The following is a 27,819-nucleotide window of genomic DNA, read 5'->3' as shown; positions in this document are numbered from 1 at the left end:
AGAAGCAAATAAACCAACAGTCCTCTCAACTCTCAGCAACAGGCTCAAGGCAAGAGAAACCCTGCTCGCCCTCTAAGGTAGGCATGCGCGGCTGGGCCCAGGGCAAGTCTTTAGTAACCCTGACAAAATCCCTTGGATTAGGGTCTTCATTCTGCAAAAGCATCTGCACGCGAGAAGTCTCACCGCGTTCAATAGTACAACTCACGTGAATACAGGCCTTGGCACTGACACAAGTGTTTGTCGAACTGTCATCCAGCTGACAAAACGCAGCCCAACAGAGACGAGCTGACACTCAAGATGCCGTTGTTCCTCACTCTGCATCACAGCAGCCACTAAGCAGTAAATACATAAACAGATACATTTCTCTTTTCCAGTTTGCTCCTAGTAAATTTATATCAATAACAGGAGGTGTGTTGCTTCCCCCAGACAATGGTCATCATACTGAGAGCCAGGTTTTACACTTCCATAGCATGGTTCCTTCCTGACACACCTCAGAGCATTTCATAAACTGCAGCCAACATTTGAGCATCCTTCCTGTCCTTCTGAGTTAACAACTAGTTGTGTGCTGATATCTCTGAAAAACAGGTTCCTCTCTCTGCAAAAAAGCAGCACTGAAAAGGAAGCTTTGCAAGGGAAGAAAGCTTAAGGAGGAAATTAAAAAAAAAAAAAAGATACGCTTCGAAAAAAAGAAAAAAGAAAACCCAGCAGCAGTCTTCTATTGATCAGAGTCCATGGGCTGCCTTTGATCAATAATCTCTGCATCAATACTTACAACTGATGTAATGTCCAAATATGTTGTTAAAAATGCCAACATCCAGTTGGATTGATCGAGTTATTTGTACTACAGAGACATTCAGTCCTAGTCAGAAGAACAGTGATAAGACTGACTGTATTGCTAATTAGAAAAATTTAGAAAAAAATTATTTCACATTCCACTCACCACAAAACACTCTTCCTTCTAGGCAGACATGTAAATGAGTCCCCAGACTTACATAGCACATCTGAAAAATTAGAACACTTGCAGAGCAGAAACAGACTAAATCCAATAATTTATTCTTTAGAAATTATTTCCTCTTTTAGAAATCAATAGAATCGAAAGGTCCTATTTTATAGTGATAAAGCATTGTTCATTTCTAAAGATCCTATATTCTGATAAATTTATGCTGACAGTATTTCCCTTTTGGTGAAAACGCTGCTGTCCCCAGAGAACGGACGTTGAGCACTAGCAGCATGACTTCAGGTTTGAATCTCTGTCTTGGAGGTCTTCCACATGAGAGCAACCTACCTCTACCCTCATGGGATTATTCAGCTGCCCTAATGCACCTTGCTTTTATCGCATTCCCAGCTCCAAGGGTTACAAGAAGCAGCAGCTGACCGTTGAAATCTTAAGAGCATGGGCCTGGTTAGAAGGAGCTCAGTGGGGATCCTGCCTCTGCATGAAGTGATCATAGGGTACCTTTGGTGGGCACCTCAGACCCTTCACGGTGTGCAATGTTACCTGGCCCCCATGAATGTATTTCCACTAATGCAGCTGATGGTCTGTCATAAATGAATTACACCAGGAACTGCAGCATTCATGAGAAGACACGAGTATCCAGGAAACACATGAATATCCAAAGCCTCAAATAAAACCCCAGAGAGCTAGCGATATGCAGCTTTGGGTGCTGTCAGCCTACACGCTGCTTGTTCAGTCCATGCTCGCGTCCCAGTTGTACTTGCTGGTACAACCACAGCTGAAAATTGACAGCAACAGCCCCACTGTGCTGGGACCAGTCCTGCACAGACCCACAGTTGGCCACTGGCCTTATGTGCCCTTTTCTGTTCTTGTTTTCTGTTGCTAGCCCCATTGCAGCCATCCTGCCCTGATAGCATCTCCGGGTTGTGTCGCACAATGCTGGTGATTATTCTCTTGTCAGGCTGTGAAAAATGAACTCTAATGCCTTCTGGAGATCCCCCCTCCCTGCCACCCTAGAAAAGATGCTGTAGGAGGCAGATGTGCAAGAACAAGGTGGCGGGGAAGAGAGGAAGGCGCCTGAAAATACTGGATGAGTCCCCTGGGCTGAGCGTTATCTCCCGTTTCCTTTGAGAGCCCCCAAGAGACAGCCTTCCCAAAGCAACCTCTGAGGTGGCCTGTTCTGCTTTTGTCTCCTTCAGCAAAAAAATTTCTGCCCCAGCGGCTCCGAACAAGGCTTCCATTAACTCCGTCCCCGCGAGGGCAGCACGTGGGACAAAAAGCCCAACACTGCGTCCCAGCCCTCAGACAAGCCTGGAAACAAACGGTGCAGGAATTTGTCAGAATAGAATCACCCGCTCGGTGTCACCGCATACATTTACCTACCTCAGTGCCTATTCAGGGCCCTTCCAAAAGGGCAATATTAACAGAGAGGGATCGAACACCATTGCTATAGCAACATCACCGCAGAAAATTTACGGTTGCCCCAGCAAAGGGAAACCCTGTTTTCAGAGCCCTGCAAAGTCTAGGGAGCAGGCCTGATTTTAAAAACAATTCCCCTTCGACTTACTTTTGTTCCTTGCAATAAAACCATTTAAGCAACAACAGAGCAGCAACATGAGAGGAAGGAGGGTGATGGGAGGATGCTTGGTGCAAAGGGGATGCAGCAGAGCTGTGACGTGCAGCGCAACAACACGCACGATTGTCAACCAAGTAAATCACCAGCCTGCTGCAGAAAACTTACAGGCAGGGAGAACTTTCCTGGTGCTGTTACGCTCAGAGCAAATCTGAGGGCACAGAGGACAACTGGATGTTGCACCTGAAAACTAGGAGAAAAAGCATAGATAGGAGTTCTGGTTTTCATTGAATCAACAATCACCCCTTTTTCCTCCAAAAAAAAAACTTCTTGAAATTAAATAAAGTGCTTTTACGTTTGCAGCATAAGAAAGGCCAGAGTAGCAAAGAAAGCTGTTGGAGAGCAAGAACTGCAGGAGAAAAGTCGGATTCGTTGCAATGAGAACTACACAGTGTAGAGGATATGAAACTAAGTATTTAATATTCTTTAACTTTTTAAATCAAGAGGGCTGAACTGCTGTGTGTGGGGTAGAAACTGATGAGAATGTAGGTATGCCCCAAAGATAGAAAGCAAAGAAGTGGTCGTTCTGGCAGCAGTGGTACCTACCCTGTGAAGCCCTTCCCCAAAGAGAATGGATGCCGGGGCAAGTATTCAGAAGAGAGATCTGATCTCCTGAGACAGCAATCTAAGGAAACCCCTGGGTATGAAAACAGATGAGTTAAAAGGTGCAACAGTCCACAGAAGGAGAGTCACATGCACTCATCCTCGTCTTGCTCTGCCCTAGACATCTGCTGCAGAGAGGACACCGGGCCTCCAGACTCCTGCTCTAACCCCACGTGGCCATCCTCATGTAAGGACAGTATAATCAGAGATACATGTATAAATGGAATAATTTACCCAAACCAGTTGATGCTACGTGTCACCTATGGTCTTCCTGTGAAAGGGCAGGCGAGTGTGAGATTTTCTCCGCATATGCTACAGTACCTTGGCACCGCAACAAATGGGAAGTGTATTTGCTGAGCTGGAGAAGATGGGCCTGGTTAAGAGCTATAGGCAGGTATGAATAGAAGGAGTTGGCTGCAAGTGACTGCAGGGGAAGGAGAACAATGCTGAGCAGTAATAGGGAACTAATGGAGCACCTCATCGACAAAATTTGGACAAGATTTCTTCAGTGTTATCACTGGCAACCTTAGTATGGAGGGTGGTCCTAAGGAAATCTGACAGGGAAAAAAAATCTGGGAGTACTGTCAAGAGGGAAAGGGACTACGATGAGACAGAAGTCATGAGAACTGGATGGTTACAAGGAGCATAAGACAAAATTCATAACCATGTACGTAGGGAGCAGCAGAAGGAATTTCTGCAGACACCTGGGCACTTGGAAGGAAATAGAAGGATGTTCCTGGGTGTATTACTCAGACACAGGCAGGCTGTGAACAAAGAAATGGAGATGAGAAGAGACATGACAGCTATCACTCTAGGAACTGAAATAACTTAGAGGCATGTAGTGCAAGAAACCAGAACCCCCATTTATAACCCTGCCGTGAGAATTGAGTCCAGCTGACTTGCTGACTGCAGCCAAATCTCAGCTCATCAGCTGAGCTCCCGAAGGCTGAGCTGCCTGCCCTCGTACTGTGTACAGGGACCAGTAGGGAACCACAGAGGCCCTATACATCTGACATCAGCAGTCCCTCTTCCCTGAAACTCCTCAGCTGGGAGAAAGGCGGCAATGTTTTCCGCTCTCTGCAGTGCAGGGTTATTCAGAGAGTCCTCAAAGTCACAGGGCAGCACAGATGTTTGGCTGCATGCTGCTCTCTGTGCTGAGCCTGGACCACAGAGGGGTTAAACAAGGAGGAGGATGCTTTTTATGCCAGTGTCATGACCTAACCTTTAGCATCTGGTAATGCTTTCAATGCTGGAAAGCATTCCAAACACTTGGAAACTGGAGCCTCAGGTGCTGAACTTCTAAATTTAGTATGCAAGAAGCATTTCTACAAGGCAGTTGGTCCAGTCGCCACAGAGACGCTTTCACTTCATGATTCTTGACAATTTACAGCACTGATCTGCATTAAAACCAAAGCAGAAAGCTTGAAATAGCCCCATAATTATGCTGCAGAGAAGCCTCAGATGACCTTCTATTAACACCTGCTCTGCACTAACTGCTGAACATCAATTCACACCCAGCTACATGCCCATGTTATCCATGTTTAACATGCCAGAGCACTGAGAACCCCGCAGCCACCCTGACTGCAGATTTGTCCACCTGCACACCAGTGCCCTAGCAAACAAAAAAGCATCCTGAATGATGGGGAAGGCTCAACAAGCCCTGCTCGAGGGGTGTTTGGGTGGACACCTAGAGGGAAGACCCTGAAGTGTGCATCTGAGCTGTGTCTTCACACAATGACTTTCTCCTGCTGAAGTAAAGACCTCCAGGTCTGGAACTATCCTAACATGCCCGGGGCTGCTTTGCCTGTCCAGCTGGAAAGTGAAGATGCTCTTCCACCAGGGGTCAAGCAAATGACTCTGCATGGCTACAGACACAGCCCTTCCTCCCTCATGGATTTGCACAAAGAAGAGTTTTCAGAGCAGTGACTGCAGGGCAGTCACATGCACAGTCACCCTTCTGGGAATAACAGCACATTCACAGATCCAAAGAGCGTGGCCAAAGCCTCCAAAATTTCTGTAGGTCAAGCCAAAGACATATCCATGATCCCCACACACCACAGTCCCACTCAGGTTCTGGTGTCAAGCCCCCTTATATCTGTCATTTAAGGGACTGCCAACAGACTCCTGCTGTCCCTTCGTGCCTGTCTGCATGCCTGCTCGTTCTCCCAGGCTCAGGTCTCCATGTGTCCCTCTCTGGGGCCACTTACTCTCACAGTTACACAGGATTCCTCCCTTTACTTACTCCCCTGGCCTTCCCATAGCTCCAGGCTCCCCTAGCTCCATGGCACTGGGCCCAGCAGCAAGCTCCTTGCCTGGAGCTCTGGGATCCCCCAGGAAGGAGAATGGAACAACAGCAAGCAGCCCCATCCGGAAACCTGCCAGATACTTTTACAGCTCAGTATGGTCCTAAGACCTTGGTCTCTGCTTCTGCCCTGCCAGATTTACTGGATAACCTCTGCAAAGTGATTCCCTCAGTCCCAATGGTAAGAAATATTTAGAGGCTGATGCTGCGTGTGATAAACAGCACAACCCTTGGCAGCAGTAAGGCAGACCCTTCCCCTCAGCTGTGACCACAGCTTCTCCTTATTAAGCTCTTTACGTCATTAAGTGGCCCCACTGGGAGCAGCAGAAAGCACAACTGGGAACATTAATGAAGATCTACAGCATTACAAGAAAAAGCTCAATGAATCAATGCCTCATGCCTTATTCCCATGGCCATAACCTGTCCCCATTAGTAACAGGAGAGGGTTTGAAATGGGAGAAACCTCCCCTTCTCCTCTTTCCCCCTCGAGAGGTTTGCACTGCTCAGCACTGATAGCCGCTTGCAGGCCACAAAGGTGGATCTGGCTAACTTTGTGCCCTGGTGCACCCCCTGTGTCAGTCCTCACCCAAATGCTGCCCACACCAGCAGCTGGGAGCCATGCTGGCTCTGTCACACATCCCCTCTGCCAGCTGGCAGCAGCTGTTCCACTCCCAAAGCAACCCCCCCGCTCTCTAGGGACAGAAGTGAGCCATTGTGGGGCACCAGGGCTCAGAAGCACAGCCAGCAAGAGATATGGGGCAGAAAGGGTGGATTAGGAGACTTTAGGCTGCTTTAGGAAAACCCAAAAAGCATAAGACATCAACTTGCACAGATAAGAAACAGTCTTACCTACTGAAATGAAGATCTGAGGCACGTGTTCAAAGCGTACCAAAGGAACCCGGGTGCACAGCCAGGGGATTAGGAACGGGCTTTACACCTGCACGCATTCACTCACAGCTGGATTCATACAGCAGCCAAATAGCTCCGAGCAGCAGGCAGAGACGGCGAGGGAAGAGGCTGGGGCTGAAGCTGTTGCAAGATGAAGACAAAGACCCACATCAGGCACAGCCACAAGCAGTTGTGCTCTGCAACTGCTGCAGGTATCCCACCCGCGGGTCCCTGTCCTAGTGCACAGCCCGAGGGATGGGAAACTGCTGGGGAGGTTCCTGCACCAGCACCCCGAGGGCAAGGGCTGGCTGTGGGAACAGACCTATGCTTTTCTGCACTGGGTCACACACCTTGGGGACATTTCAGTTTCCATCAGCAGGAATAAACGTCGGTGAAAAACAAAGAAACTTGACCAGGTTTTCCCCATATTTCATGTAAATGCTGGGCAAATAAATCAGTGACCTTCAATTGCCCAGTTATGTTAAGTTTTATACTCAGGGTCATTCAGCCACAGGGTGGGGAGGTATACACGTGTACCTATCAATGGCACAAAAACAGCTCCAAGGCTGTCTTGCAGGGAATTACCGTACACAGGCCCTGTTTTTCCTCTGTTCTTCCTAGTACCCACTCTGAGAGTAGTGGCAAGGACTATACAAAATAATGACGTGTTTCTTTGCAACGGATTTCTGTGTAGGGATGAGTTCCCTCTCCAGCAATGACAGTATGAGAGCTCACGTGTTAATGAAGGACAGCACCAAGGGGGACAGAGCAGTAATAAGGCTTATGCAGAGGGTAGATCAAGGGAGCTGTAGAGCTTTAGGGCCTTCTAGTAGGTTTGGCAGGAATCTTTACAGCACACAGCACAGGTCCCATGGCATTGATAATGATTCTTATACCAGTACTAATCAACCCCATCCATAGTTCCCCAAGAGCCTACTCCTTGCAAAAGGGATTACCAATAACACTTGCCTGTGGCGTGGAAGAAATAAATCACAGATTTGAGATCCCTATGAGATCCCTATGAATGTGTATGTTAGGCAGTAACAGCCATCGCCTCCTAGGCCTGTTATGGTTTTGATAGCCAAAAATAAGAAGGGGAGTTGGGCTATGGGGCAGCCTTGTAAGCTTGCCTACACCCCACAGCAAGGTAACAATGTACCTGTGAAAGCACTGACCACCTCCCGCCTTGCTTTCCTTAGCTGCAAACCACAGCTCCTGTTCTCTCCAAACCTTCTCCCTCACCAGCCTGTTGGTGCCCCTTACTTCTCCAGGCTTCTCCTCCAGGCTCCCATGGGTCACCAGCACCATGTAGTTGGCCTTGACATGGGCAGGATGTGCTCCTGCCACTTGACCCAATGTTACTGACGTGGTGACTGTGTCTATTACTCACAAGAGAGTTTTGCCCAGGTATCCTGCTTGGTGACTTGCAGAGCCCGTCTCAGGGAGTTGGGAGGGGACTGCAGCTAGGGACTGCTGTGTACCACACAGACATTTATCCAAGCTTGCCTTGGTCTTGTCACCAGGCAAGTTTAACCTCGGAGATTTAACACCTTAGTGAGTGTCAGCATGACAGTACTTCTCCCTCAGAAGGAAAAGCCCAGAACAAGACAGTGTAAAGCAACCCTTTCCAGCAGCTCCCATGCCAGGAGGGCCACAAATCCCCCTAGGAGGAGGCAACATAGCACGGACCTTGTCTGTCTTGGCCTCTGCTGAAAAGCACAATGAAAGAGCCAGTCAGCAACAGCACATGCCAAAATCTGCCTTTAATACCACTACAGTGACTGGCGTTGTTCCAGTGGTCACCCGCTCCCTTCACAAACACCTAGAGAACAAAGTGTGATACTGCATGCAGGAGCCCAGTTCCAGCTCATGCTGCCTCATTATCTTCTCAGCCTTGTTTAGTCTTTGTCTCCAGCGTAGATGGTAAACTCGCAGGGGCAGTGACCATGACTTAGTTCACTGAGTGCCAGACAACTGCTGGAGTTCAGTTAATGATGAGACAACTCCCATAGGTCCATTGTCTTAAATGGGAATTTTGGCTAAGTGAAGACTTCAGGGACTTACCCAATAATAAGTCAGTAATTCAGGATGCACTTAAAGACACATTCAATGTGCCTTTGCAGCAACATCCTTGGGAAGTGAGCATTTGTACTCCAGAGCACAACTGTGAGGAAGTCTAATATTAATTAGGAAGCAAACTCAAGGGCTCTGAATAGGTCCTCATAACAAAGGACCTTTTATTGAATAACTGTAGAGGAGTGCAATGCCAAAGTTTTCATGCCAAAGTAACAATAAATGAAGTGCAATTAATGCCTTTAAGGCCAGTCTGTAAATTCAATCTTAGTTTAAAGAAAATAAGAAACTTCTGAAAACATCTTTTAAAGACTATAAGAGGGGAAAAAAGAATGAATATAAACTTAAATAAAATACACAGGTTGATTCAACCTGTTTCAGCTGATAAACGGCACGGTACTTGTTCTGTGCCAAAGTGACACTTGACCTCTATATATCTTCTTAATGAAGTCAGCATAGAAAGACACCCAGTGAGCCTTTGTAACAGTGCAAGCAAGTTGCAAGCTGGGCTTCACTAATGGGAGCTGTCACTTGGTTTTTTCCAGGTCACAAACTAAGAAGAGCAATTAAATCAAATTGGAGGCTGCACAGATTGGAGCAAGCCTCAATAGACCAGGTACCTAAATCATTAAAGACATAGTTCTTTTCCATGATAAATTGTGGAGGAGAGTGAAACATGCTGCTGGTCATTAATCTAGGCTAATCAGCTTGAAAGCTGGGTTGTTTTATTTAGTAATTAACTGGTTATTTGAAAAAAAATGATACATGGCCTATAGAGCTGCCATCCAGCAGATAATAACGCAGAGCAACAGGGAATCTCTTGAGGGCAATTCATGCCTTTTCAATTATAGCCATTGGCAAACTCTGAAAAATGGCTCTACGTTTGTATTGACACGTAGTAAAGAAACACACTCCAATGAACATAGCAGGCACCTTGTTGCATGCTGGTAATTGCTCTGGCCTACCCCTTACACAAACCTCCCTAAAGCAAACAAAACGTTTTGGAGGTGTCCTTCTCACCTCATGGATTTACAGTTAGCGCTTGTCATACCCTTCTGCTGGAACTGAGGAAGAAGAGCTCTGATGTGTAGGTGGTTAGGTCTGCAATAAGGGGGGCCCAGCATATTCTTTCATAGCTAGGGGCTGCCTCTCCTCACGCCAATGCACAGTAACCTGTCTGAACTGCTCCAGAAGTGCTCCAAGGGCTCCTCAACCAGCTGAGACTGCAGGAAGTCTTACGTAAAGAAACAGAAACCTATTTCCTGGGGAACCTGCTGAGCAGGAACACCAGCCGATCAGTCTGCTGTCCCACATTTATTGATGGACGAAATACACAGGTCTGTCTGTCTATCTTTGTGCTGCAGCGAAATCAGAGAGGTCTCTTTGCAAGAACACACTGTAGGAATGGTGCAGTTAGCTTCTAACTGGGAAGAACTAACTGGTCCTACCTGCCCTATCAGTGAAAGGTCAGCATCTCCCAGGCCTAGCCACAGTTTTGTTAGCATTTTTCTTTCTAAACACTCCAGTCATTTTGCACAGGGGCACCTAACTCCTTTGCCCTAGACTTGCATACATAAATGAACAACTTTCTCTTGTTGACTGAGACAGATTTTTTTAGCCATGCCAACAATTGCTTCCAGGTGTCCACAGAAAGCCACTCAAATGCAGGGACCATGAAAGCAAAACCAAATTTTTGTCCTTTGTTAAAGACACCAGGGAAGCTACTTCTGCTGGAAAAAGGCTATGGACAAATCTATAGAAGAAAACTCCATTATTAATACATAGACAACAACTCTGGCATAAGAAGTTCACAAGCCACATGTAGCTGGCAGACTATGCTGGAGCAGCATGTACACTTGCCCTGTTTTTCACTCTATCCTAGGTATGTGCTGCTGGCAACTGTTTGAGACAGGATACTGGGCTACCCGGACCACTGGTCTGATGCAGCTTGACTGCTCTTTTGTTAGATGTGTTCTCTCTCTCAAGATTTAGAGGAAGAGAAATGTACGACTGAAACAGCAGCAACAGGAAGGAAGGGCAGTACCATTATCAGGTGAGTAAGCACTGGAAGGGCAAATGGATGGCCGTGTTGCTCAGTCATTGTATCTAACCAACTGTACTTCAAAAATAATTGCTCTTTTGAAGAGTCTTTGATGGATATGTTGGAGGCAAGACGAGAAAAGAAAGCCTGTTCAATGGGGCAGGAAGCTGTATCCACCATGCAGAAGCAGCATCCACCACGCACACAAAGCTTACAAATACAGGCCGTACAGAGTTATTAAGCATGGTTGTGGGGTCAGGAGAGCCCCAGAGCCAGCAGCATCCCACAGTGCAAGCCAAGAAAGCTCCAGCAAGCTTAAAAAAGCACCCGCTAATGAAAAACTTTACCAGGAAAGCAGATCACATCAAGGCCACACAGAAGCCTCAGATCCTTTAAGCTGCGCTTTGAAGACCAGTGGTGACAGACCGACAGATAAAGGCAAGGTCACAGGCCATCGAGACCCCCTCCAACATACCGTGCAGCTGAGTTAGAAAAAAGAAGAAAAATCATTGTTGCTATTTGGCTAAACATTATAAACTAAAAATAGCTGAATATCTCTGATTAGGAGAATTCCTGGGGCTTACAATCCTTGCCACTTGGGGTCCAATTTTTCTCTCTTTTATTATGAGCATTAGGCTTTGGACAATACCAAGGCTACAGAGGGCATATGTTAAGTTAGTCTAAGCCTGCACCACGCGAACCTTTGCACCCTGTAGGCTACTTCGCTGAATATTTCTGTCTCCAAATGAGCTGTAAAGGGTGCAGTTGTTCTGGCAGCAGCCAGCTCAGCTCCCATTAACACGTTTCACGAGAGTAATTTTCAACAGTATTAATAATTGTCCTCATAAAAGTCCATGAGAGGAACTTAACGGACTAGACTGTTTTTATTTCCATGAAATTCCTTCTCTTTTAAAGGCTCTCCTTGCCTGGACTTAATATTTTCTACTTTCAGACCTCAACCGTTTCCAGACATAAACTTTCTTGCTTCAACTGTGCTTATGCCAAATGAAAAGTAAAGTGATTTCAAGTTCTGCCAGACCCCGCAAGTTTGGTTGAAAAAAAAAAATCAAGGATGAAGGGGGTGCACCTGCCAGTCCCCCTCAGATGACCAGGGTGGTGCTCTGGGGAATCATTAGCTCTGAGCAAAGATTTTTATTTTGACTGCACCAAAAATCTCATCAGCAACTGAGAAGGCCCACTGCATGGTCTGTTCCACAAAGGATGGCAGCTGACCGGGTATGTCCACAACAGATATAAAGCCATGATCCAAATCCAGACCAGGATCGTAGGCCCGGGGTCAGGTACGGCAGAGGCAGCAGGCAGAATTCCTGAGCTGCACTTGCACTTTTGGCTCATTCAGCCACTCTTTTATTTTCCATCAGCAAAGCAGGGTACCCTGTCTGCAGGTACAGAATGCTCTGATTACTGAAAAGCAACAGTACATTTAAGTATTATGGCTGAAGCTGGGAGAGTCTACGTAGAAAGCTATCTTCAGTAACTTCGCTTATGCAGAGAGGGAACAGAATTACTAGCCTCTAAGTTCAACATTCAGTCATAAGTAACGCTCTGGGGAAACACATTCAATTCAAGACAGATTCTAATTCAGCACATAAAAGGCAGAATGAGATCTCAGTGCTGGAAGCTACAGAACAAATCTGGCCAAAGCAGGGTGGTAACATTTATCAACGACAGTAATAAGCTTAACAAACTTACCCGTTGACAAGATCCATCACAGAGAGTTGTTAAATCAGTCCTCAATGATTCTTTCTTGCAGGTCTCTTAGCCCAGACAGAAGTTGGAAGCTTGGTGCAAATGATCACAGTGGCATGTTCCGGTTTTTACCAGCTATAAATATTGAGCAGTAAGAATACTTTTAACAAACTGCATATAAGCAGGAAAGGGAATTTTATTTGTTCCTTGATGTCTCTAAATCGCCCAAGACAATCCATTATAAGAAAATAAAGAAGAAATCTAAGATGTAAAATACTTTTATTTGTGAAGTATGTATGTTACACTAGAAATTGGCCTTGTAAAAACAAACAATTAAACAAGGAAAAGCACAAAATCTGATATTAGCCGAAATACTTCATGCCAAAGACTGCTAAGCTCCTTTCACTTCCAGTATCAGTGGAAAAAAACAGCAGGAAAAACTTCATATAAATCAGAGGACCCGTACCCATGCCATAGCAAGCAACCGTGAAAACCCAAGATCAGCGCTGACAGGACAAACCAAGATGACCATCAGCATGCATTATACCTCAGGATCTCTCCCCTGTAGACCAAGAAAAAAACCATCACCTCAGATGTATCTTAGACCTATCAGATATGTTTTCATGTTATTACAAATGCAATCAATGTTTGCTGTCTTGAAAATGTTTGCTTGAAAAGTTATATGGCTGGCTGGCCAACCCTTTCCTCTTTATTGTCACCTTAAAAAAAAGTTTTGTGTGTGGGTGTTTGTCTAGACGGTCTTTTCTGAGTTAATCTTGTCTTGATTGTTCATTACAGTAATTGCAAACAAACTGTACAACACTGTAGAATCACAGTGATGGCTGAGCAATGTGTAACTAATGGGAATGACCTTCTGGGGGACCCGAAAACCTGAATACTGGCAAAATCACTGGAAAGGAATTCTACAAGAGAGCAGGAATTCATGACATAGTTCTCCGAAAAGATTTTTGACAGAAGTCTTAGCACATCCCCTCAGTCCTCTACCACCTAATACGATGTGATGTGATTCCAAGGGAATCCTTTTGTCTCTTTACCCTAAATTAAGCCTTACGTACAGGAAAGCTATTTCAAGAAGGGCTCAGAGCAAGTGGATTTCAGACACAGCATACTGCCACAGAGAGACATTTCCAGAGAAAAAGGCCATACCAAAGCACCGATTTTACAATTCTAATAAGTAAAAAAAGCCACCCTTGTATTTCTCTTCAGCCACGTGGGTTTGTACAATTAAAACTCAATAGATTCTCCCAGGGCTTTGTTGGGGTCCGGAACAGCTCAAAGTGTTCAGCGTGGCATGCCATGCTTATTCTCTCTCTCTGCAGGTCTGTCTGCCCAAGACAGTTCCTTGCAAATGTGTTTCTCCCTAGTCACTGGAAAGAAGCTGTGCTTTTGCTCTGCTGCATTTGAGCAGTGTTTCTGGTGATGCCTAGGATCAGGTGTTGGTAGACTCCAGGAAATACTTAGTTCAGGTCATACGGAAGCCTTTGTTCAGTCAGTATTTCCTTATAGCAGAAGGAAATTTTCACATTAACATTTATCATAAAATTATCACAATCAAGGAACCTGACAAATTCTGCAAAAACCTTTCTACCACGTACTTTGGAATTCCATGAATGAACATTTTTGATAGAGAAAAGGTTTTGTTCAGGGTTTTACAGCTATTTCTCATTCTAAAAATCAACTGATTATTATTCTGAGGAACAAATTTGAAGCCAACAGCTTCTGAAGGACCAGAGATAATGAATTGATATTATTTAGTATGGATAGGCCCAGGTTGTAACATACATATGTGCAGTGCCTGAGGAGGCCACACACCAAACCTTTTAAATGAATAGCTTAATGTTTTAAATGGCAATATAAAGTGTTCTCCACTTTGTTTTATAACAGCACTCAGCTGACCCCATCTGTACAGGAATGGTAGTTTGTCACCGTGCAGAAAGTCCTAATCCAAAGCCCAAACAGAGTGGTGGGCTGCTGCCAGGCTCTTTGGCCTGTTGAGCTCCTACTAACAGGGAAGCTGGAAGATGCTGCCTCACCAAGAGTCCAACTTGCTCGTTAGGAGGCTGTCATTCCCTTGCTCACAGTAACTCACTGCTGTCCCCTACTGAAGTGACAGCCTGTCCTTTTCCCTGCCACTCCCTTCACCTGAAGGGCCCAAAAGCTCCAGCGGAACCTTTCTGGGAATTGTTTCCTTATCTTTAAGTTAGTTGCAAGCCCCATTCTCTAGTGAACAGTGTATGGGGATACATGTCATCAAAAAGCAAGAATTGCGTGAGTTGAGCTTTCTGTAAAGAACAGATAATGTCAGCCTTAAATATGAGAAAAAAACCCAACACCTGAACTGTATAGCTGCTGGGAAATAAGCTTCTGCAGTACACAATTTTGGTAGGCTTAGCCAGAGCAGCAGCCACTTCTGCTGTCCACATTTGCAGGTGGACACGAAAATACTGCAGCTTTACAAAATGGACAGGCTCTTTTCTCTCATAGGGCTGGTGGCTGTTTACTTCCTTTGTACACTTCACAGCTACTGATGGGAAAAAAAATAAGTTTGCTTTTGCAAAAGCAAGAAAACTGGTCTTACTTCTCCCTCCTGGCTGTGATTTCAGTCAAGGCTGGCACAGTGAAAGCCTTGTTCTCCCCTGGAAGTTCAAGACAGTTTTGTTTAGGGGAAATAGAGGCTTCAGCAGCTGCTTTATGGTAAAAAGAGCCTTATAGACAATAAGTGAATCATCCCCAAAAGCAGTCACTTGACATCAGTCACAAAAGCTTCCAGCCTCATGATCAACGAGCCTCTCTGAACTAATATAAGAAGAATTACGGTGGCATTTTCCTGAAGCGTGGAGCTTTGTCTCTCCTTTTTGCTGGGAACACAATTACAATCCCATCTCCCATAGCCCCCAGCTCTGTGAATAACGAGAGACAACCACAGACAAGTCTAGCAAAACGCAGACAGTAGATCATACAACTTGTCCCATCTCAGCACCTGGCTGGGAACAGCATGCTGGCCTCTTTCTTGTTCTTTGACCTTAGGCTTCTTTTTAGCTTGTGACTGCATTAACCTCAAAGGCAGAGCTGTTGTTTTTTTTTTCTGAGACACAGAAGAAAAAGGAAACACCATTAATTCAACCCCAAAAGGCAGTAAGCAGCACAGGCCAACCTATCTGTGTCCCCACTAGGGTTATAAAAAGCTGTGGATTAATTTTTGAATGTATCTGTGGAGGGGACCAATCCTGCAAGCTGGTGGACATCTGTCGAGAGTAGCAGGATCCATCATCCACAAAGGCTCCCTTTCTTTGTAGATTCACCTCCTAACAGCATTTGGGTTAATGTTTCTTATGTAATATCTTAACAGCAGATGTACAGTAGACACTTGCCAAACAGATTCATTCTGATTAGGGTTCTCTGCCATTTTAGCTTGCAAACCATTGCATAAACAAAGATTCCACACAGTTCACATACAAAATAAAAACTGTGGGTGAAAATGGAGGTGTGAAACAGAAGAAAGGTGGTTCTGCTTTAAATCCTCACCCTGGACCTAAACATGAAATAAATAATAAAGCTATAGCGAACAATATAGCACGGAAAGGTAGCACAGAAGAAAATCTGTTAATGACTCCATTCTCCTGGTGCATGCTACCATTGAATTGCATGCAGCTGAATTATTCTAGTCTGATCCTGAATGATGACTCATGTTAGCAAACAAGCAAGCCAGAGATACTAGTGAAGCGGAAGGGAGAGACCCTGAAATGAAACTACGGGTGGCTGGGACTAAAGTGACGCCGGACCTTCACAGAAGCAGGGCTAAAGTTTAATTTTTGAGAAGATAAGGAGGAGGCAAGGAACAGTGCTCTGCTCAGGTAACAGGATGTGTGTGATGGAACCTCATGTCAGCTGCATTTCCTCTAATATGCTATTATGGAAAAGAAAGAACAGATAGTGTGTTTGCAACAAAGCATTTCCTTACCAGATAGACCAACGTTAACTGTACTAATTCAGTGGGTTTTTTTAATCTTTTTTTTTTTTCTTGCCAAGTATTTTTCTCCACTTTCAGGCTCTTGAAGCTTAGTCTGGACTCCTCAACATAGACCTGCAATGTAATAAAGGAGTGTGGTAAGGACAGCATTCCAAACAGAAAAGAACTTCAACAACAGCTTTGCCATTGCCCTCCAATGTTTTCAGGAAGAGAGTGGCTTGTTTCATGATCAGTTTGAAGTAACCATGGCAGACACAGACTGTTTGGTTTCAGAGAGCAGGCACTAAGTTTATATTGTCAGAGCAAACACTTGCGACTCCAGATGACAACATCCCTTGTTGTTTACAGAGTGTGTTATATGCCAGAATCAGATGCAAAGATGCACTTCACAGTAACAAAAGAGGACAATGCCATTATCCTGCAATTGTCAACAGTGTTACAGTGCTGAAGACTTTAGTTCAATATTTGCCAAGCAGTAAAATGAGCAATGCCTGTCAATTTGTTGACCTAGATGCATCAGTTACTAGAAAAACTATATTGAGCAGGCAGCAGTTCAGTTTCAACTGCTGGGGACTCAAATCCAACCACAAAAGCCAGTGCTGTTGAGTTACATTCAGATTAACATCAACACTGTTGAAATCTTGTTCTGATGTTGTCACCAGGATACAACAAACAAGTGTCCTTATGCTTAGACACTTCCAAAATAAGTGTAACAACAATTTTGTCAGAGTCAGGCACTACTGCTCTTGCAGACTGAAATTTCAAGGGGGATTTAAAATGCTGTAAAGAAGCCTTCCTGGGAAGGCTGAAAAACTTACAAAAACGTTACCTTCACCTTAATGCAGCTTCATTGACAGATGTTCTGCAAGCTTCAGGCTACATCAGATGTTGGCACAGCAGTATATTCGGTATGTTTGTACCAAACCATACTTTTTTTCAGTCATCTGTGTCTCAGCACAGCCAGAAAGGCTTCACCTGAGTATCCCTTCCAGGAAGCCTAATGAACCTGGGAAAGTGCTTGCACTTGCCTTACTCCAGAGGCAGATATATGGAGGACTAGTACTCCAGTTGTGCCCAGCCCTTGGTAAGTGGCACAGGTCCTAGACTGAAAGCAGCCTAAATGTCCCTCCCTTGCATTCATCAGGACACCTCCCACTGTCATATCACTTTGTCACTTACCTGCTGCTGCAATCCATGGACAGGAGAATGAAAAGTTAGTAGAATGGGGTTGTGCTAGATCAAAGGACAGAGCAAACAGTACAGACCCAGTTTTGCAAAGAAAAAGCAGGAAACAACACTGAATTAAAACAAAATCAAGCACGTTCTTCTCTTTTCAGTGCAGTCACTGATTCAGGCCTCAAAGGGCTGACAACACCCAGGCTTCATCTAAAGAGCTGACAGCCATCCCTCCCTCCCCCTGCTACACTGAGCGTGCTACTTTGTGCCTGCAGGTGAAATCTGTCAGAACTGGGACAAGATCAGCATCCATGAGAATCCCTCTTAGCCCACACCACAGGGAAAAAGTGAGACAATTTTGCAAAGTCTTAATTTGTGAGAACTACTATTGACAGCATCTTTGTGTTTCACTTGGGAGATGCAGTAAGAATACTTTGCCCACCTTGCCCAAGGAATCAATGTCCCATACAGTAACCCCTGCCACTCACTCTCTGTAACAGTGTGCTGCATCACATACTGTCACTGCACGGACTCTACATGCTGGGTGTTTACTGGCTAATAAATACACTAAAATAGGCATGACAAATCCCTAGTGTATTAAGGGCTGTGTCCCACCAGTTGGCTTTATCCTACACTTTCTTAAGACAATGCACATATGTCACAGAGATTCCTCTCCAGCTTATCCAAGCTCTAAGGCAGGCTTTTCTTTATGTTTTAAATGAGGCTTTGGATGCTAAGATACCATTCTGCTTTCTTAAGTAATGTCACAAGACTTCTGGTTCGGCCACACAGTTACTCTTTACAAATGAAAGGAAGAGTCCGTGCTTCTGCTTGGGACAAGCAGCAAAACCACTGCAATCTTCTTCACCCCCCTCCCTCACTTTTCCTCTATTCTTTATTTAAAAAATAAAATAAAAAAATCAGGAACTTAGTTCAGTCACTCTGGGAACCCAGCCTTTATGTACTGTTTACCAAAAGGATGAACTGGGGTAGGGGTAAGGGACAAATGTGTGCATTAGGTCTCACCTGCTGATTCTCAGGAATCATTAATATTCTTATAATCCCCATCTCTTGTCCCAACAGGCTACAAGTCTTTTCATCACGACGCTCAATTTCAGTGAGGATCCGGGAGTTGTTTTAAGCTTCAGCAAGTGGTATAATATTCCCTTGTTTCCACATGAAAACAGCCTCTTGCCACCAACCCATCTCCAATGCTTCTTCTCTGCTACTCTTTATTAATAGCATTTGTCTTTCAGACTGGATTATACACCTATATAAATTCTGTTCTGGGTTATGCATAGACCATGCAGAAAGTTAGAATTTCTGATGTAGCATGTTTCTTTTCATTGCATACATAGTATGTAAGTTGAGATATAGGTATATAGGTATATTCACAAAGTATGTGCTACACACTTGCAGCTAAAACCAGGATGCCAGAAACTAAACTGAAAAGGGATGTGAGCAGTAGCATGAATCACACTGTATACATTTTTCAAGCCAGGTGGCTCTACTGTGAAAATCTAATCTGACCTTCAGCACATCACAGGGCAGAGGATGTCACCTGGTGTGGGAGTAATTTACATGCCAATAGGACAGATGAGAACAGGGAAGAAAGTTGTGCAGGCAGGAAAAGCAAACAGGGTGGGTAAAAACCTGTAACAAGCAGTGCACTGAGATAAACCTTCATAAGATAACCTATTGCCAGCTGCACTTCCATAAGCCCTGTTGAATTCTAATTTTCAGGCACCGGGCAATGGAAAATCATTTTCTTTTATTGAAAAGGGAAATGCTATCTTCTCCAGCTGAATGGATGGATGGACCATGCATAAACTGACAGGAGGTTAAAAAAAAGTTTGTTTTTTTTTTTTTTGTTTGTTTGTTTTTAGGGTATGCTTTTATTTTCCTTGGGGAAATAGTATCCGTTGGCAGCCAGTGAAACAAACATTTAATAGCTTAAAAAAGCTTCTGTGCAAAAAAGATCCAATTGATCAGACCAGCCATATAAAAGTCAAGACAAAAATCAGACTTTTTTCCACTGGTTAGAGCAGAGGTATTACATGATAAGAACAGAAGTGATGGCCTTCCTGGTTACTGGTGGAGGATCATTTTTTGATTTTAAGGGCTTTATACAGCCAATATTCATGCTGGCCTTGCTAGTGAGAAAGTAGACAAGGACTTGCACAAAGCTATGTATCATCAGCACTGGAGGCCTGTGAAAGTACAAACTCCTTTAGCAATGGGGGAGGGGTCAGGGAAGCTATCCTATTTGGCTGATATAATTAGTCTGTAATTAGTCCTAACTACAAAGATAATTTGCACATGCAAATAACTTTCAGGTTAGGTGGGTTTGGGATTACAACTATTAGATAAACTCATCTCCCACCTGAGATACATAAACATGCCACAGAGGAGTCACAAATGAAGCATGAACAAAGAGTTTGTTTTGGGAATGCCCTGAATCTGTGCAGGATGTGGAATTTTGATTTCAAGAGTAACACTACTTGTATCATAAAATGTCATTATCATGAAGTTTTACAAGCACATGCAGAAAATCTGTTAATATGTACAGGAATCAATATGATAAACATCCCTTCTGTCTGTACACTCAAGCTACGGAACATCAACATAAAATCATTAACACATCTATGGTTTTAAGGCAACACCCTTACCTGGGATACGAACATCCTTTTTCAATCCCTTTATGTCTGTATTTTTCACATCAACTGCGAGACTAGACTAGCTGAAGTTCTAGCAGACTTGTTCCAATGTCTCATTTGGCTTGTGGGAGCCTTCTGTAAAGCATATGTGCAATATAAAGCGATGAGCTCAGATCATAAGCAGGCCTCTCATTATATTTCTACTAGACTAGATAGATGGAGGTGGTTGTACATCTCCCATTTTCCTCCCACAGATACATGCTACTGTGGCAGCTGAAATTATCCAGAACATTTCTCTTCAGCCGAATACTTCCAAGAACACTGAGCGTGAAATAATGTAAATTGTTTCCTATTGTGGTTTAATCATGATTTCACACTTCAGATACTGTATACTTACTACTACATATACTTAAGACTTAAGGGTGTTAACGTTTTCGTGTTATATATAACATCTTCATAATATGTTACTTCAGAGGCAAAAAAGATCTTCCAAACATCTTCCAGCAATGACTGTGCAGAGGACAAACTCCCAACTATGCAGGACAGCTATAATGATATTCCCACCTCATGTTCTCCTGATGGTCACATTCCTCTATTCTTCCTTCCACAGAAGTATCTTTAAGGATGCACAGTGCTGGCAAATCTCTGGCATTAGAAGATTCACTGCTTCACAAATTCAGTCTTAGTATGTGGGAAACCATTGCTTTCCTTACCATGAAACACAAGATCCAAGATCAATCCCTAAACAAACCATCATGACTCTGTTCAAAGCTAAGAACTACCTTGCCAATTTCAGACACTGATCTGAAATGCCCCTTTGCAAGCCACTGTTCAGTGTACGCTGTACTCAGCTTGTATCTCAGCCTCAACAACTTCTTCCCGACTAAAACAAGTTAACACTGGGCTGTTCAAAGCTTGTTCTTTGTTTGCTTCTTGCGTGCTCTTAAGACGGATGTTTCAAAGCATAAAACAGGATATAAACACACATGCATTGGGGAAAAAAAAGAAAAAAAAAGGTGTCCAGGTGTTTAAGCAATGCCAAACATTAAAGAATTCCAATTCACAGTTTCCTCCTTTAATGTGGCAATTCCAAGGGACCAAGCGTGTCAGGACATGTATCCAGAACACTTTCTGCTCGGGTGAGTTCAGACAAGGTCTGCATTAACTCCCCAACCTGCAAGAAAATTATTTGAAACAAAAGGTTCAGATATGTCCCCTTCCCTCCAACAAGCCTGGAAACAAATGGTACAGGAATGAGGTCAGAAAGGAATCATCCGCCTACCATACCGCTGAATTCATTTACCTACCTCAGAGCCCATTCAAGGGAAAGGGTGGGATGGGGAACAAGGGATGATATAAAGCAGAATGAAGCTCTGGGGTCGCTTGCTACATTACAAGATTTGACAGGCCTTTGCCAGCCCTCAGCTTCTTTGTGTCTTTCACATAATAGAGAAACACAAACTGAGCAGCCTGTGATCTGGGGGTTGCACTATTAGACGGAGTAAACCCTTTGCAAATGCTAATAGTATTGTAGCATCCTGTCAGGCAGCAACACAAAAAAGGATGTTGATTTTCACATGAACCAGAACAGGCTCATTGAACGGAAGGTTGCAATGAATGTTCCATCTCTAAACATCAAAAGTCATAGGCAATTGGCTTGTGGAGATGAAGCAAAACATTGCTTTGAATGCTCTTAAACATACAGGGCATACTGTTAGCTTGACACCTGTTTTGTAAGGCTAGAAAAGAGAAAACACTTTCTTGAAATGGAAGTGAAAATGATCTCTGGTTATGATTTTATGATTCTAGAGCTGAAGAGGCTTATGTTATCTACTGTATTCTATTCTACATACTGTATTTTAGCTATTTCTTTTATAAAGTACTCTTTTAATTGAAACTTCAAATATTTACCTGCATTAGGAATGGTTTAATCCAAGACGTTAATAAATGCACCACTCTGATTAACCTTCAAGAGGCTCATTGTCATTCTTGGGGTGAAAAACTTGAACTAAGTTTATCTTGTTGGTTGTCACTATCAAGGATAGAAAACCATTTTTGAGTCAGAAAGTGACATTAACACACAGAATAGGATGCACTGCTCCTGAAACTGTCTTACAACCTACAGACTTCCAGCAGCAGCAGCAAGAAAAAGACTTCTATCAGTGTTCTGTAACACAAACAAACCATTTGTATCTATGCACAGTAAACAACTTTTCAGCGGAAGTGACTAGAAATAATTCTGGAACTGGTTCTAGAAGTGCACCAATAGAACCGATTCCAGAATAAATCCCACAGCCAACTGCAGGCTCGTTTCTGGATTCAGCTCAAGAACCATGCCTGGATCCCCCATTGAGAGTTGATTCAAAAACACTGCTACAATATCTGCCAGACTCAACTCTCAACCTTCTTGCTAGAATCACTTCTAGAGCCACTTCTGGAAACCTTTCCCAGCTAACTTCTGATGCCAACCCAGGAAGTTTGCCTAGAGTAAATTCCAGAAATGGTTCTCAAACTGTTTCTGAGGTTGACTCTGCAGTTGTTTCAAGAGCTATTCCAGAAGTACTGTCAAGTACTATTTCTTGAATCACTTCTATAGTCAAATTAATGTCACACCCATAATTTTACCATTCATTTACAGAATGACAGCTTGGATATTTTCACTTTCTGACTTGCTGCAGCACAGAGGTGATGGCAGATGTCAACAAGATTTGTATGCACAGAAATCTTTTTTTTTTTTTTTTTTACATTCCAGCACACAGCATAAATAATTGTTACAATTTCTGTATCCTTTCAGCTTCTTCCCTTTGTTTCTGTATATATATTTTATACCTTTTTATATACTTAAATATTGAACTACAGCCTTGTTCTATAAAAATAATTATGCGATAACAGGCATATAGAGCAAATAGCAGTTTTGACAAACCACATCTTTAAGAATTATCTGACTGTATAATGTATCTTGCAAGGGATTTACGATGCATTTTATTTATGTTGTTGAACGAAAACTAGCAAGTGGTTGATTAGGGTCTGTAAAGATTTCTGCAAGGGAAGATGGATTACTGAATTAATTACAAAATAGAACAAGATCCAATAGGTCTAAACTAAAATAAAAAATAAACAAGTACCTTGGAGATGGTAAGTCACTGCAAAGGCATCCTATCAAGGAAAGTGACAGAATCATTCAAGATTTAAGATTGCTCAAAATCTTTATGTTAAGACTAAACTTTTTTTTTTCTTTAAGCCAATATTAAGCTCTACAGAAAAATAAATATATTTCCATTGTGTGGGTGATCAGAGAGTGCTCATAAAAGGACTTGTAGCCTGGAAATCAAGCTTCTAGAGTCATGTCTATACACGAGACAGCAATAACTGGAAAAGCAATAGTTCATGCTACCAGGCTAGTTTGTATCAAACCTCTTCTTTCTCTCCAGGCTTTGGAAATATGCAGGTTTCTACTTCTCAGTCAATGGAGTTCACTGCAGTCAATGGAACTGCATCCTGCGGAAGTGAAAACAAAAGGAAAATAGTAAGTTAGTTAGTAAATAGGAAGTTAGTTTATTAGCTGCCCTTTTTTTTTTTTTTTTTTTCAGATAGCCATACATACCAAGTTCTTGTGAGGTACCCCACTATCTGAGTAATCTTATCGATGTGCATCCCCTCTTCCATGTGAGGGGGCATGATTGGAACATTTCCTAAAACATCTCAAAAAACAGAAACACACCCCAAATAGTCAAAGAAAATTTCTGCTGCAACAATGTGGAGACCATCACAGACCAGCAACACCTTCTCTGGCAAAAGGATCCTGCAAACATCTCCAGAACCAAATTCTACCAAGAAGGGAGAGTTTTAAATGACTCAAAGGGCATTGGGTCAGATTTCTAGATTCCATATTTCAACGTTTCTCAACAGAAGTGATGAAATCTCTTGTGCCCTTTTAATATGACTGTTGGAGTTAAGTTTTAAGATACATGAAAATTCAGTGCTCTAAACCTTAGCTCTGGGAATACAAGATCAAAACTCGGTTTAGGTTCAAAACATGCTCAGAAAAAATGATCCTTAATGTTGAAATAGAACATACTAGTAGGTTTGGAATAAGGGTTTTGATTGACATTTTCACTCTCTAACTTACTGCACTTACCAAGTTTTTCGTATGTCTCATGGTCTGGTAACTTAGTATGAGGTTACTTGAAACCACTAAGAAGGAAGAATTCTGTTGACACGTGAAAAAGCACCATCCGTGCCCTTTTCATGAAGAAATGACAGAAAAAATATCCTTGGCCATTCATATTTAAACCATGGCTCATAAACTCAGTTTATAGAAAATTGAAATATATTACCATATCTACATGACATAAGTAACATGGTTTGGAAATGAAATATTCATTTATGTAATAATGATATTCACTCATGTAATAATGATATCTGCACTCCTTGATGCCTCCCTCTCAAAACTTAGAAAACCACAGAAATTACAGATTAGTCTTTGCTACTTATAACAGACAAATTGCTTTACGTAGACTATGATGGTAGTTTATGTAATATAGAAAAATATCCTGAATTTGAAAAATAAACAAGGAAGGTTTTTGCAGTTTTACTGGAAAATAATCTGACACGTTAATTTTCCTAATTTTAAAACTGGTTTGTGTGGCTACAATGATTTTGCAAGACCCACAGTCTGGAATGACTTACATTTCTCTGTATCATATAAATCTTAAAAGACAGTTCAAATAATTGTGTTTGTTATCTAAAAATATGTGTAACAGCACATGCTTCTCATGCTGCTTAACATGATTACACATAACTATTTATTACAATAATCCTTACAAAGAGTAATTTTAAAGTGTCTCGCTAATAGTGCTTACCAACTCTATTTTTAACTTTGTTAATTGATGCTAACTTACTAGATTTAAGCATAATTTATATTAAGGTTAGAGGAAGTAAAAAGTTATGGTAAAGTCCTATAAAAACAGCATTGAATTACCTCCTCCTTATTTGCCAAGATCACTTCTGGTTAATTGAATCTAATCATGAAATCAAATTACTGCAGACTTATAATTCTTTACTGCTCCCGATAAGCATGTCTGCAATTTAAGCTTTGTGGAGCAAATACACAGCACCTTCCATATCAGAGTTTTACAGTATTTCTGCAATCAATTTTTTAGTATTCTTCTTCATCTGAAAAAACCAGATATACTTTCTGAATTCATGCATGGGTTGGTAAACTAAATACTCTATATTTCTCATAAGCATTGTCCCATTAACTATGTTTAACTTCCAGCATACATTTTCACAGTTTAACAAAAGAGAAAAAGAAGGCCAAAGTGACTTCGTAAGTTAGGTGCAATAGCACTGTGTTCAAAACCCACGTTTTATTTTTCCTTCGGTTACATTTTTATTCAATAAATACCTAGTTTTCATGGAATACATCATGCTAAGTCTTAGATGAGCAGCACAGAGAAGTCAGAACTAAAACTATAGGAACATCACACTGAAAGAGATGAATGCTGGACCACTGGATGCAAAATTTCGCAACATTTACATTACACAGAAGTTTCAAACAGTGATCTCTTGAAGTAATGCAAAACTTGTTGTTGTTGTTGTTGTTTTTTTAATACAAAGAGGAATTTAACACAAGTACAGACTTATTTTGCTTGCTATACAGCCTATGGAATCTGTCTTCTGTCTTCACAATTGTGCAAACATACATTTCTAAAGTTACTGTCAGAAAATGATGATGATACAAGCTTTTTCTTCATTGTTTCAACGCTTAAAAACTCATTTTCATAAAGCAGTTTTAAACAAAAACAAAAAATCCCCAAACATAGTTAGATCACCTCGAAATATTTAACCTTTCAACAACATTTTATGAATAGCTCTATATTAACTTTTTGTACAAGGGACTAAATACTTTATTGTCTGAATATTTAGGGAAAATTTTACCAAAATTTCACAAATTTTACCAAATTTTACACAAATTTCTCTGTTTTTCAGTGACAGCAAACAGAAAAAGTATCTGTCATAAAATATTTGGAATCCTCTCTTTTAATTGCCGAAAGTTCAAAAACCAATAGCCTTTTCAAGAAAGGAAAATAAAGCTATGTCCATTTTTTCAACCTTCATAATCAGACAACTGCAAAACAAATTGTTGTAAGCCTAATAAGCCTGATATCTTCTTCCACAGAAGCATTCAGAAGTGTATCCAGATCATCTGTTGCAAAGTGTGGGCAGAAAAACACTGTGGTGATTAATCACCAGGCACCTATGACACAGAGCCTAAATCATGCTTAAATTTGTCAGAAGTGACATTTCTATGGCAAAACTAAAACAGTAAAAAAAAGACTATATTTACTGATTATTTTTACTGTATTGAATGATAGAAATCAAGTGGGTACGGATGGACCTTTTGTTTAACTTCAATATAAAAGTGATTTTGGTCTTAGAGTAGCTATTAGAAAAATGAAATTAATTATATTTTTGCTTTTTTAGTTAAGGAGGTTGGACAAGTTCGAGTTGTACACAGTATCTTTCTACATTTTCCATGTAATCAATTTACTTTGTACCTATGGGGAAGAGAGGAGTTAAAAAGGAAATCAAAGTCTGTGCAATCCCAGAAATGAAATGTAATCGGCTATGATTCAGAGTAACAACATGTATTAGGAAAGAATTGGTAAAAGGAACAGCTGTTGACATTATTTCCTGAGCCAAACCTTTTAAGGTGTCAGTGAATAGCAGTCTGTACTTTCACTTGAAAGCACTAGAAGAATTCCTTGGATGACGTCTCTCAGGAGGTTAGGATTTTAACAAAATCCACAACTTCCTCTCAAGATCTCAATGCCATGCTTTAAATTCTGTACCAGAGTGATCACAAATGGTTTCAACACAGCTTAACAAATAGAAGTGGCATGACTTGGAAGGGTGGTTTAATGTACATACAAATACTAAACTTTACGTCAAACTTTCAGGATCATTTGCAGGCAGAAAACCAACAACAGATAAAATCACTTTATCAATCTGATCCAGCTCCACTGTACAAGACAGATGCCAAAAACGAAAGCCTTTTTTCCTATCAGGAAAAAAAAAAAAACACCTTAAATGTACAACTTCAGCGAGCTCTCAGGCTATCTTACTGAGACACAAGTCAGATTCTTCTGCTGTATACATTTAGCTTCAAAAATTAAAAAAGCAGGTAGGTTTTAATTGAACTTCTCAATCCCATAAGACATTATTTTCTTTCTCCTCCAACATTTCAGGATGCTCCCCAAAAGATAGGAAACAGAATGGGACACAAAAGCCATTTTTATTCGGTCTTCTTTGTGCAAGGTATCCTGGAAAAGGCTGCATTCTTGTGTAAAGTTGCTTCTGAAACAGAAAGGAGATTATTTTAAAATGCATGCAAATACATCACAGCACATAGGCTTTTGTTTTTGACAATTAATACTGAAGAACAATATTTGTAAGTGACCTGAATGTGTATTATTTTTGATTGCAATATGCAGTGCCTATAAGGAAAAGATTTTAAAATGCTTTACAGACAAGAAAATTGCTTCCTTAATTTTCATTCCAGCTAGTTACAGCCCTTCTCTTAACATGGACAAAAATAACAAACAAAGAGTAATCAAATAGCTTGAAGTGTTTCACAATATCTGAATAACTAGCCATTAATTGTATTTCTATAAAGTTTCACTTTCACTTGTGGTGTAAAAGCTGAAACTATAGTTTTGCAGATTAGAAGCAAGAAGCAGCAGTAGCCATGCAATGGAATAAAATAAAAGGAATTTTCACAATGTCTT

The 27,819-nt window shown here is 42.0% G+C and overlaps 1 protein-coding gene and 2 long non-coding RNA genes across 7 annotated transcripts in view; 1 reads left to right on the top strand and 2 right to left on the bottom strand.

The window, feature by feature from the left end:
- The window catches only part of LOC308199929, a 48,578-nt gene extending 38,236 nt beyond the window's left edge, over positions 1-10,342 (bottom strand). The window contains exons 1-3 of the long non-coding RNA XR_013955094.1: positions 9,475-10,342; positions 8,446-8,545; positions 6,343-6,522 (exon numbers count right to left, since the gene is read on the bottom strand). This is a non-coding gene — a long non-coding RNA (uncharacterized lncRNA). The remainder of the gene's footprint in view (positions 1-6,342; positions 6,523-8,445; positions 8,546-9,474) is intronic.
- Positions 6,463-27,166, top strand: LOC308199931. Of its 2 annotated transcripts, none has more exons than XR_013955097.1 (3): positions 6,463-6,593; positions 10,337-10,507; positions 12,270-27,166. It is a non-coding gene; the product is annotated as an uncharacterized lncRNA (long non-coding RNA). The 2 variants fall into 2 exon arrangements; XR_013955098.1 differs by having other exon boundaries at positions 10,600-27,166.
- Positions 25,364-27,819, bottom strand: part of OPA1 (OPA1 mitochondrial dynamin like GTPase) — a 53,180-nt gene continuing 50,724 nt past the window's right edge. For all 4 annotated transcript variants that reach the window (XM_080604815.1, XM_080604814.1, XM_080604816.1 and 1 more), the window contains one exon: positions 25,364-27,388. The gene's annotated coding sequence lies outside the window, so the exon portion shown is untranslated. The remainder of the gene's footprint in view (positions 27,389-27,819) is intronic.

The sequence above is a fragment of the Anser brachyrhynchus genome (assembly GCF_964034855.1).
Source record: "Anser brachyrhynchus genome assembly, chromosome: 9".
Taxonomy (NCBI): Eukaryota; Metazoa; Chordata; class Aves; order Anseriformes; family Anatidae; genus Anser; species Anser brachyrhynchus.
This window is presented reverse-complemented; position numbering and strand designations above follow the sequence as displayed.